A 13,183-nucleotide genomic window follows, 5' to 3' on the forward strand; every position below is an offset into this window, starting at 1 on the left:
ACCGACCGATGGGAGTAGCGCTGGTGCGATGGTTGCAACAATGCCACTCGACTAGTCGACTAGACGCGGACACGACACACGACCAGACAAGATCTCGGACTCGGGACTCGCATGAACTGCGGCATTCATTTTCCCGGGTCAACCTAGGTTGACTTCGTTTTCGGGTCAATCAAACCTAACCCGATTTTACAAACGGGTCGAAAATGTGATCCCGTTTCTCAAACAGGTTGTCCATAACCCAAAATTTTCAGGTCGAATTCGAGTTGGATTTTCAAGTCGTGTCAAATATTGACACCCCTACTTGTATTGGTGTATGATTCTCTCTCTCTCTCTCTCTCTTATTCATTCATTCACACATCTCTATTTTTTATTTCTATTCCTGTCCTTTAATGACTTCATTTTATCAAAAAAGTCAACATGTGAAATATTTTTCAATATTGCATGGCATTTATATTAGTTTAAACTATCTATTGGCATTTTTAATGCTATCTTCTAAGTGTATGATTGTATTTTTTAACATCGTAATGTGGTTGTTGCAAGTGTTTGGAACTTTTAAAAAGTAGGTTTCATCAATACTAACCATAGATAAGTTGTTGGTAGAGTTATTGGAACTTTAAATTATGTTTAAATTTAAGATTGATTGGTTAATTGCATGAACAAGATTGGATTAAAAAAAAGTGCTTATGAAGACTGTTGTATGAGCAGGTATTTGAAAGTTTTATTAAAAGAGCAATGTTTTCAATACTATTAAATTCAGCATGATTTCAAAAAAATATTGTTATCTTATGTTGCATGTTGTAGGTATGAGAGATGCACAATATATGAAAATAGTGAGAAAATATTATAATTTTATGATATTGTAGAGTTAAAAATGTGATGATGTACAACTATTTTTTTATAGCTACAATAAATTAGTAAGGTTTCATTTGAGACGGTTTTCTTCCTGCTTCATAAGAAGCATTAAAAAAGTCATCACAACAACGACGGCTTTCTTGATGCTTCTTAAAGTAATTTTTTAGTACAAAAATTAAATTTTTTTAACTAGAAGGCTGCTTCAAGAAGCAGCGAGAAAGTCGTCCCAAACGAAACCTAAATCCTGTTGTAAAAAGTGATTTTATATCATATAAATTTCTGAGAAGCTGGAAGAAAGTAGCATAAAGCATCAAATAAAATTCTGATTGTGATAATAAAAAAAGCTAACTAGTGAAGAAGTTAGCCCAAACAAACGAGAAAAATAAACATTTATTTTAATGTTGTATCATTATGATCAACCATTGAATTTTTCTCTAGCAATTTGATGTATGCAATGGTAATATATAATCTATATGGAATAATTTCAAGGGAAATTTACATACATATCACTTTATTTTATGCTATTTACATATCTAACAACCAAAACATTAATCTTATATGCATACCACTCATATACAACTTTAATATCAAATATACCACTCCTATAATTTATTTTTTACCATTCATATCATTCTATAAACTTTAATATTTCATTTCATGCACCTAAATTTATTCTATGGGTGGTAGTTATGTAATATTAATGTTTTAGGTGTTAGATATGTAAATAGCATAAAATAAAATGGTATGTAACAATTTTGACATTGAAATAATTAATTTTCTTTTCTAAGAAAATAAAAATAAAAACATGTATATTTAGTAATTTTAATAGACAAAAGAAAAGGAAATTATGTTTTTTTTTTTTATAAAATTAAGAAAATAACTATTCCTAAGCTACCAAAATAATTTTCAAATATTACAAATAGGCATATACATCAATTTGTCAAATATTTATGATGATATTTATATTGCCAAAACTCCATTATAAATTATCTTAAAGTTATTCCACCAAGACTTGCACAACTATTGTGATGATCATATCCATCCAATATGTATATAATGCCGGTCACATCCTTCTTAAGTTTGGTAACACATTGCTTTCAAGTATGATTATATAAGCAAGTGGGAAACTTTAGAACAATGCTCATCTCAAGCACATATTAGTTAAATTTTCAACTTTATTAGGAAAAGTTACATTAATAACCTAAGAAAAAACCCTATTTATATTAGGCTTTGATCCATCAACTTTATTAGGAAAAGTTACATCAATAACCTAAAAAAACCCTATTTATGTTAGGCTTTGATCCATTATTAAATAAATCTTCAATTAAATTATTAATAATGCAATTGAAATGTTTTACAATTTTATCAAAAATTTGATCCCCAATTTGTAATTTTTTTAAAAAATTATGTTTTTAGAGGAAGGCTTAATCAAACCCTAATAGTAGTAATCAAATATTTATGCAATGCACATAAAAGACCACATCATAAAATTACTTTACTATATCAAATTATGATTTCATTTGGGACTGTTTTTTTACTATTTTCTAAAACAGCTACCGCAGCAGCGGGCACGCTGGAGCCTAGGCAGGGGGCGCAGGCACGCGGGCGGGCAGGGGCAGCGCGGGCGGGCAACAGCGGAATTCGAAATTTTTTGAATTAAATGGGTTCGCGGGTTGACTCGGCAACCCGTCGGGTCAACCCGAAACCGACCCTTTTTTCAAACGGGTCAATTTATGGAACCCGAACCCGACCCGTTTTGAAATCGGGTCGGGTCTAACCCGGATTTTACGTGTCGGGTTTCTGTGTTGTGTCAAATATTGACACCCCTAGTTGGAAGCATAAGCTCTCAACCAACAAGCCAAGGTGAGTTGTGCGTAAGTAATCTATTATTGATAATAAATTCCCTTCAACCAATTTATGAACTTTATGTTGGAGTTTATGGGACCCACTAACACCACCCTTGTTAAGTGTAGGGACCATAAAGATGGCTGAAATTAAGCCCTAACTAACAATAATGGGACCACCATATGTCATAGAGAAGTTTCCTTTGCTTAAAAAAATAGGGAAAAAAAATTAAATAAAAAAGTTTCCCTAGCTTGTCTTTTGCTCCTTAGTTTGTGATTCCTCTCTCCTCATTTCTTTTCTTGAGATAATTTATCATATCCTCTTCTATATATGGAATCATATTATTAATTGTGCAAAAAGAGGACTGTTGATGCATTTGGTCTTCACATAGCATGAGCAAATAATTGGAAAAGTAGGGGGGAATTAAAGAAAAGCCAATTTTTGTTAAGAACAAAAAGAAGAACAAGGAACAAAAGTTAAAAGAAAGGGAAATTTACATACATACCACTTTATTTCATGCTATTTACATATCTAACACCCAAAACATTAATATTACATGCCTACCACTCATATGGAATTTTAATATCAAATATACCACTCCTAAATTCATTTATACCATTCATACCATTCTATAAACTTTAGTATTTCATTCCATGTACCCAAATTTATTCTATGAGTGGTATGAGTGGTAGGCATGTAATATTAATATTTTGAGTGTTAGATATGTAAATAACATGAAATAAAGTGGTATGTATGTAAAACCCCTAAAAGAAGAGAGTAGTGGATAGTACTTCATATAATTGGAAGGTTGATTCTCACATGTTAAAATTGCATGTATTAAATTATATTGCTTAGTATTATTAATGCAATTTAAATGGATTATTAGGGTAATTATAAAAATTTTAAAAAAAATCAGAGTTATTAAAAATGCTCTTAAAATATTTTAGGGAATCACAATATAATTTTTATGACTTTTAATGATTATAGAAGAGAAGAAATTACTAACAAAAGTAAATCAATCATATTTTATAAACCATTTCAAAATCTTTGCAAATAAAACTTTTCTAAGAGAATTAGGCATTTGATGTGGAATACAATTTTATTTTAAATTTAATTAGCTTTTTTTATTTTTTGCAAAATAAATTTAATTACATAAATTTGTTGTCCCAACTTTCTATTATTTTCTAAAGCAGCTTTCTAGTTCAAAAAAGTTTTATTAACATTAGCTGAATCTATAGGGACCTATATGCAAAAATGGAATCAATGAGAGGAATTCTTTGAACTTCTCATCTTTGTCCATTTATATAAATATTGTTGATGATTAGACCTCACAATGAAGGGTGTGGGAAGAAAATGGAATAATTATCATTTAACTCCCCCATAATAAACTAATTATAAAAAAATGCCTCTGAAGATTTGGCAAAACACAAAAGATGTTTTTATTGTTAACTTTTTCATCCAACTTTTATCAAATCAAAAAAGCAAGTTAGTTATTTACCATTTAAATTATTTTTCTCAGAGTTTTGAATTATTAAAAACAGAAATTTAGTTATTTTGAAATAATGATAAAAAACATTTAATTTCATTAAGTTTCTTTGGTGAAATGTATTATGATTTTTAATTTAACTTAATTTAAATGGTATCATTATTTATTTAAAAATTAGTATTTACATGCACCATTCTGTATTTTGGAATTTTTTTTTTTTTTTGAAAAAGTTAGGGGTTAATATGATATTTTGATATATTTTGGGGGGTAATATGATAATTAAACCTCATAAATGCACTGATAATTCCAAAGAATATTTATCTATTCAGCAGATTAAAAAAAATAAAAAAATTTCTTCTGTTGTAGTACTGATTATGCTAAGCATACAGTAGCATTTCTTCTATATGGAACTGTTTTTGATTAAAATATTTATTTATTTATTTTCCTATATTTTAGCCACAAGCATGAAAGTACAGAGATGCCAGAAGGAAGCTTCCAACTCTTAGAACTTTGACAAATGGCCTTTACTTTCAAATAGAGCATCATTGGCCTCTTTGTTTTATTGCTCATAAGGAAGAAGACATTGCCACACATGCAATAAAGTGGCTTTGGTGAGTCATTCAAAAGAAAATGGGGAATCTGAACTAATTTTCTTCTAATTTTATCGTCTTATATTTCATTTGGGACAGTTTTTTTACTGCTTCTTAAAATAACTTTTTAATTCAAAAATTTTTATTATTATACTAAAAAAGTGGTTTAAGAAACAGTCATAAAGTCGTCCCAAGCGAAGCTTTATTCATTGAGGATCAAATCAAATGATAAATTTCTATATAAATTTGAAGTTGTTATTAGTCTATCAATCAAATCAAATAAATTTATTGATATAAAACCCAAATTCTAAATTTTATTAATATAAAACCTAAGTGATTGATTGATAAAATAAAATAAAATAAAATAAACAAATTTTTGGTTTGCTGCTGCTTACATAAAATAAATATTTGTTTTTTATTTTCTTTAAAAGTATAATTTATTTAAACAAGTGGTAAAAATGTAACTTTTTTTTTTTCCTTTGAATTTTGATCTTTTATCTTGAAGCATCTGACAAATTGTTAAATAGATGCATAGAAGTAGTGGCTCAAAGAGTTGTGATGGTCTAAGAGGGATTTGCAACTTCTAAAGATCCCCGTTGAAGAAAATGAAGACTAAACTATTAGAACACTGCAAGAAAAAATAACTTTTGCCGCATTTTTGAAGGACTTTTCCTGAGGTTTTAATGGCCACAAAAAATCTTGCAGTGTTTTCAAAATCGTTGCACTACCGCTGATATTGATTTTCCCTGTAAAGAGTTTTCGCAGTGGTTTTATATCCTAGAATAACGAGCGGGAACACTTTAGGCAAGAGCAGGAGGGGTAATGGTTGGTACTTACCACAGGGGCATCGATATAACCTAGAATCACGAGCTCAAGAAAAATAAAAATGGCCCAGTTAGGGCATAGTGGGAGAGAAAAAAGTTAATTTAATGTAGCAGTTTAAACCGCTACTATTTGCAGCTATTTTAACAGTAACTATTAGTATAAAACCGCCGCTATAGATAATATATAGCAGTAGTTTTCAAACTGTTGCTAACTAATGTTGCCTTTATGCTATCTTTTTATTAGTGAAGCATGAGGTGATCAAGAATAAATTCTTCTACCAAGTGGAGGGGTTGTTGACTGTTGAGGCTAGGGATCCAGTGCTATTCATATAAAGTACTATGACCTTACTAATATTGAACTCAATAATTGAATTGTTAAAGGTTTACTAAAATCTCAATTAACCCCTTAAATAGAGAAAGGGTGAGACAAAATAAGAGACATAATAGAGAGATCTCAGTGGAATAATATTATAGGAAATGTTACATGAGGAAATAACAATAAAGTTACATAATAGAGCTCGATATAACTAGCCTTTAGTGGACAAGCCTAACTAGCAAATATTTAATAAGCAAGAACTACTCGTGAGTTTTGTGTTGAGGACAGATACATTTGACGAGTCCTTCTAGCAGTAACTTTTAGGTGGCCTAATAAGTAGGGGTGTCAATATTTGACACGATTTAAAAATCCGACCCAAAAATTTCGGGTTAGGGTCAACCTGAATCAGAAATGGGTCGGGTTCGGGTTCAACATTTCTACCCGTTTCAAAAATTGGGTCAGGTTCGAGTTAACCATTTGACCCGAAAATGACCCGAAAATGACCCGATTTTGACCCTTAAATCCGATTTTGACACGGCAACCCGAGATTGACCCAATTTTGACCCGAAAAAGAGGAGATAGACCAATTTTTGACCCGAAAAAGAGGAGATGTACCCTTTTTTTTTACCCGAAAACTAACAATTTTTTTTGTTGTAAACGGGTCATTCGGGTCGTGTCGGGTTGACCCGGACCCGAAGTTGGTTGGATTCGAGTCAGGAAAATTGACTTGTTTACAAAAACGGGTCGGGTTTGGGTTGACCCGAATAGTTTCGGGTTCAACCCGAACCCGACCTGTGACCCGAAATTGACAACCCTACTAATAAGGGCAAATTATTACGCACGATGTTCGTATTCGTCCAGACATCAATCCAGACGCACCACATCACCAAAATACACCGGGTCCAAGTGTATTTGGGTGACGTGGCACGTCTGGATTGAATGTCCGATCACCGGACGTAATAATTCACCCCTAACAAGTACTCTAGATGAGGAGTCGATTTCTATGAACATGATAAATTTATACAATGAATATGTGACAAAATATTGTGGACACGCATCAAATTAGTTCGTTGACTAATAGCTAACCAAATTAGATTCAAATTCACACGATGATATGTTAATTCTATTCCAAATAAATAAAATGTACGTAAACCATAGTTTTTAAACTCACCATATTTTGACTTATCGCTTCGTTTGTAATGAATTTCTCATTATTTTGTAAAGTTATTTTTCAGTTAAAAAAAAATTTACTGAAAAGAGGAGAAACATGTAACTTCATTAAAAAATTATAAAGCTGTAAACTTTACAACATGGGGTTGTTTATTTAGGAGTGCCAATGAAACCATTTGGCTTAGATACAATCGTACAACTAATAATTGGTACTTCAGAATTGACGGAATATCTAACAACACCAATCATACACAAACCAACCAACTCTTCACATAAATAACTTTTCAAATAAAAAAATAAATTTAATAAAGCCAAAATTTTCTCTCAAAATCTTAGGCTCAAAATGATTAATTATTATGTACGGATACCAAATATCATCTGGAGCCAAATTAAAGCACGTCACGTTACCTCCAGCTGTGTACCGCTGTTGTGTATCTGCTATGTACCAGGTAATGTGACACACTCTGATTTGCCTCCGGACACAGAGCTACGATCGGTGTCTGCACAGAATAGTATTTTTATTGCTTTCTAAAATAACTTTTTAATATAAAATTTTTTACTTCACAAATTTTTGTATTAAAAAATAACTTTAAAAAATAGTAAAAAAACTATCAAAATTAATTTTCAAATAGTGGCACATATGTAAAAAGTTGAGTCAATAGAATCTACTCATGTCTTAATTATCTTCCAGTACCTTCCAAGACTAACATGGCCATGCTATCAAATCTGTACACATCTTCCAGTCATAATCACCGTCATTACCTATTATGAAATAAAACTATTAAATTTGACTAAGTTCAAAATAGTATTAAATTACTTCCTTTCCATGTAGAGGAAAAAAAAAATGCAATCCTCATTTAACATGTGAAATAGAATTGTAACTTACAAAAATATATTAAACCTCATGCATAAAGAAACACAGAGGAGCTTCAAGGCACGATGAGTTATCAGGAGGAAGACGATGAACAGTAACAACGACATTTTCGTTAAATCTGTAATGTGTGTTACATGAGTATAAGTAAGCCAACTATGATGTAATAGTAAAATGTCTAAATTGCCCACGGCCGTTAGTGTGAACAGTGGCAGAACCGAGTGGGAATAAAGCTGAGGCCTGCTCAGCTGTTGCTGTCCGACGCCGGCTTGATCTGCTCAGAGTCGTTTTCGGGATCAGAGGCCTTTTCACCGTCCCTCAAGCTGATGGTTGGTAAAACCAGCAGCTTGTTCCGAAGAGCATGAAGGCGAGCTGATGAGAGAGACTTGGTGAAGATGTCCGCCAGTTGATCGAGGGTGGAGACATGATGAACTGTAATATGGTTGGCTTGGATGCAATCACGAATGAAGTGATGATCGACCTCGATATGCTTCGTTCGAGCATGAAAGATGGGATTGCACGCAATAGACATGGCGGATACGTTGTCACAGAAGAGGTCAGTGGGAGGAAGCAAGATTTGAAAATCTTGACAGAGGCGTCTGGTCCACATAATGTCAGCTGCAGCGGCAGCCATTGAACGGTACTCGGCTTCCGTGGACGAACGAGCAACAGTCGTTTGTTTTTTAACTGACCAGGCCAGTAGAGCAGTGCCGAGGAATAGACAATAGCCAGTGGTGGATTTGCGATCAAGTTGATCGCCAGCCCAATCGGAATCAGAGTAGGCAGTGAGAAGTAAGTTTGTTTTGGGTAAAAACTGGCCATAATGTAGTGTACCTTGTAGGTAACGCAAGATACGTTTTAGTAGTTGAAAGTGGAGAAGAAGAGGGTTGTGCATATGTTGGCACAACTTGTTGACAGCAAACGCAATGTCGGGACGAGTAGCGGTGAGGTACTGTAGAGAACCAATAAGTTGACGAAAGAGATCTGGCTGAGAAAATGGGAGCTGAAGGTGAGCGTCTGTGGGATACTTTGAGGGCAATGGAGTGAGTAGTGGCCGGCAGTTAGTCATTGAAGCAGTATGAAGTAGAGCGGTGATGTAAGATTGTTGAGACATGTGATAGCCTTCAGCAGTTCGACGGAATTCTGTTCCGAGAAATTTGGATAGATGTCCCAAGTTTCTTGTTTGAAAATTTTTCTGAAGATTAGACATCAATGTTGTAATTGAGGTAGGATCACTGCCGGAAATGAGAATGTCATCTACATAAACAAGAATGTAGATGTGTACATCAGCCTGATGATAATGGAAAAATGATGGGTCTGCAGAGCTCGGGACGAAGTGCTGTTGTTTGAGGTAAGTAGACAGCGTAGCAAACCACAGCCTGGGGGCTTGTTTGAGGCCATAGATGGCCTTGTGAAGTAAGCAGACATGATTTGGTAGATGAGAATCCTCAAAGCCTTGGGGCTGAGTCATGTAGACTGGTTGATCGAGTTTGCCGTGAAGGAACGCGTTCATTACATCGAGCTAATGGACGGGCCAGTCATGATGCAGGGCGACTAGGAGAAATAACCTGATGGTGGTGAACTTGACCACCGGACTGAATGTCTCAAGATAGTCGATGCCGTACTGTTGTTTGAAGCCTTGAGCAACCAAGCGGGCCTTATGGCGAGCAACGCGACCATCTGCCATAAATTTAAGCTTGTAGATCCATTTGCAGCCAATAACAGGGGTGTTGATAGGCAAGGGAACTAGAGACCAAGTTCCCTGAGCTTGTAGCGCACGGAACTCAGCAGACATTGCGGATCGCCAATTCGGGTCTTTGTTGGCTATGGAAAAGCATGTTGGAGACGATTGAAGAGTATGGGAGAGATCCAAGAGAATTCTTGGTTTTAGATTACCCGTCTTCGCACGAGTAATCATAGGGTGAGAAATAGGTGGTATGGATTGTTCAGAGGAGGTTGCAGTCAGTGTTTGGTCTGTAGGAGAGTTTGTGATTGGAGAAGTAGAGGTAGTGAGATTGGGGGAGAACTGTGGAGAATGAGTTGAAGGGGACGAAGTCAGGTTGTCTGTAGGAATTTTTGAATGTGGGATTGGAGGGAAATAGGGAAGATCGGAGGAGTGTTGAGCTGGAGTTGGAGAGGGAGGTGGAAGGAATGGAAAGGAAGACTCATCGAATTGGACGTGTCGAGAGGAGATAATTTTGTTAGTGATGGGATCAAAGCATTTAAAACCTTTCTGGTTGATGGTGTAACCCAAGAAGATGCATGAAATAGAACGAGGAGCAAGTTTATGAGGGGATAGAGGCTTTGTCCAGGGATAGCAACGACAGCCGAATTGACGAAGAATGGAATAATCTGGTGGTGATTGATAGAGAAGATGGTAGGGAGATTTGTTGAGAGTGTTTGGTGATGGTAAACGATTGATAAGGAAAGCGGCAGTGAGCAATGCATCAGACCAGAAGGTAGGGGGCAAGTGAGCATCAAGGAGAAGCGCACGAGCCGTTTCAAGGAGGTGCCTATTTTTACGTTCGGATACGCCGTTCTGTTCAGGAGTATAGGGACAGGTGAATTGATGGGTGATGCCGCGGCTGCGAGTGAAAGCTTGAATGGTTTGATTTGTGAATTCTCCACCATTGTCGCTGCGAAGCTTGCGAACAGAATAATTAAGTGATTTTTCAATGTTGAGAATAAACCGAATTATGTTTAAAGCGACATCAGATTTATGTTTTAATAGAATTAACCCGCTATATTTAGAGTAATCATCAATGAGCAAAAGAAAATAGCGAAAACCATCATGTGAGAAAACAGGGGAAGGTCCCCAAACATCCATATGTATTAATTCAAGCGGAGAAGTAGACACAGTAGTTGAAGTAGAAAAGGGAATCCGGTGACTCTTAGCAAGAGCACAGGAATTACAGACTGACTTAAAAGACGAAATGTAAAGTGACGGGAAGGCTTTAGATAAAGCAGCCATAGTCTTGGCATTTGGATGTCCCAGCCGGCGATGCCAAGACAGAGCAGAACTTGACGAAGCAATGGTCGTGGAAGCAGCGACAATGGAAGGTTGACAGGGGAGAGGATAGAGACCATTACGGCAGTGTCCGTGGAGTAGAGATTGATTGGTCGTCTTGTCCTTGACAGAAAAACCAGATTTGTCAAATGTGATATAGCAGTTGTTGTTTTTGGTAAGTTGAGAAATGGAGATTAACCGATGAGTAAGATTGGGAACATGAAAGAGAGGTTTGAGGCGAAGCTTACGGGTGGGTGTGGGAAGAAGACCGTTTCCAACATGCTGTATAGGGAGAGAATTCCCATTGCCAACAAAAACCTGATCTCGACCATAGTAAGGAGTTGAATGCTGTGACGAAGGTGGATCCGGCGTGAGGTGAGCAGAGGCTCCACTGTCTAAGTACCAAGGGGCAGGTTCTGGTTCTGCAACCAAGGCGACATTGGAGGCAGAGGAAGGAGTATAGTTGAAGTTGCCACGATGCCAGCAGTTGGTAGCTGAGTGACCGCGCTTGCCACAGATCTGACAATCACCATCAAAACGAGGAGAACGAGAAGACGTTTTGGTATGGTTGGTGATAAAGCGACCACGACCGCGCTGGTTCGACGAGCGTCCACGAGAGCGACCGCGGTTGGAGAACAGAGCAAGTTGGCCGTCTGTATTAGGCGGATTTGAAAAAGAAAGCTCGCGCAGAGCATCAGTTGTTTGATGAACTTCTTCACTGCGAAGAAGAGAATACAGATCATCAAGAGAAATCGGATGTAATGAGCTCCGAATGGTGGTTTTAAAAGACTGATAAGACGGCGGTAATCCATTGAGTATATAGTGAAGGACATCTTCATTGTCTACGGTTCCACCAGCTGAGCGGATGTTATCAACTGTAGTTTTGATGGCAGCTAGATATTCCGTCATAGTCTTGTTAAGCATAGAGAGAGATTGAAGCTCATTCTTGAGTTGTATAACTCTAGAGCGGTTGGTGGAGAAGAAACGTTGTTCTAACGTTTTCCAAATCGAAGCCGAGGTTTCCAATGTGAGAATGTAGGGGAGAATGGGTGGAGATATAGTGGAGAATAAGGCGACGGAGAGATTTTGATCAATGAGAGTCCAAGTAGAATGTTGAGGGTTGAGAGTGAGTTGGCCAGTGGCTGTGAGAAGATGTTTTGGGGGAGGTAGAACGGTGCCATCAAGGTATCCGGAGAAATGATTCGCGGCAAACAGTTTGTAAATAGCAGATCGCCATGTAGGGTAATTTTCCGGAAGAAGCTGAACGTTGATAACGTTTTTGATGTTGGCTAAGAGAAACTTTAGAGTAGCTGGGATGACAACGTCAGTTGACGTTGTTGGTACATCGGAGGTGAGAGCGGCGGTCGGCGGGATGTTGGGGGCTGAAGCGCTTGAGTCTCCCATGATGCAAAAGCCGTTAGGCTAGATGTGGCTCTGATACCATAAAGAAACACAGAGGAGCTTCAAGGCACGATGAGTTATCAGGAGGAAGACGATGAACAGTAACAACGACATTTTCGTTAAATCTGTAATGTGTGTTACATGAGTATAAGTAAGCCAACTATGATGTAATAGTAAAATGTCTAAATTGCCCATGGCCGTTAGTGTGAACAGTGGCAGAACCGAGTGGGAATAAAGCTGAGGCCTGCTCAGCTGTTGCTGTCCGACGCCGGCTTGATCTGCTCAGAGTCGTTTTCGGGATCAGAGGCCTTTTCACCGTCCCTCAAGCTGATGGTTGGTAAAACCAGCAGCTTGTTCCGAAGAGCATGAAGGCGAGCTGATGAGAGAGACTTGGTGAAGATGTCCGCCAGTTGATCGAGGGTGGAGACATGATGAACTGTAATATGGTTGGCTTGGATGCAATCACGAATGAAGTGATGATCGACCTCGATATGCTTCGTTCGAGCATGAAAGATGGGATTGCACGCAATAGACATGGCGGATACGTTGTCACAGAAGAGGTCAGTGGGAGGAAGCAAGATTTGAAAATCTTGACAGAGGCGTCTGGTCCACATAATGTCAGCTGCAGCGGCAGCCATTGAACGGTACTCGGCTTCCGTGGACGAACGAGCAACAGTCGTTTGTTTTTTAACTGACCAGGCCAGTAGAGCAGTGCCGAGGAATAGACAATAGCCAGTGGTGGATTTGCGATCAAGTTGATCGCCAGCCCAATCGGAATCAGAGTAGGCAGTGAGAAGTAAGTTTGTTTTGGGTAAAAACTG

Source organism: Dendrobium catenatum, unplaced genomic scaffold (genome assembly GCF_001605985.2).
Source record: "Dendrobium catenatum unplaced genomic scaffold, ASM160598v2 fragScaff_scaffold_54, whole genome shotgun sequence".
NCBI lineage: Eukaryota > Viridiplantae > Streptophyta > Magnoliopsida > Asparagales > Orchidaceae > Dendrobium > Dendrobium catenatum.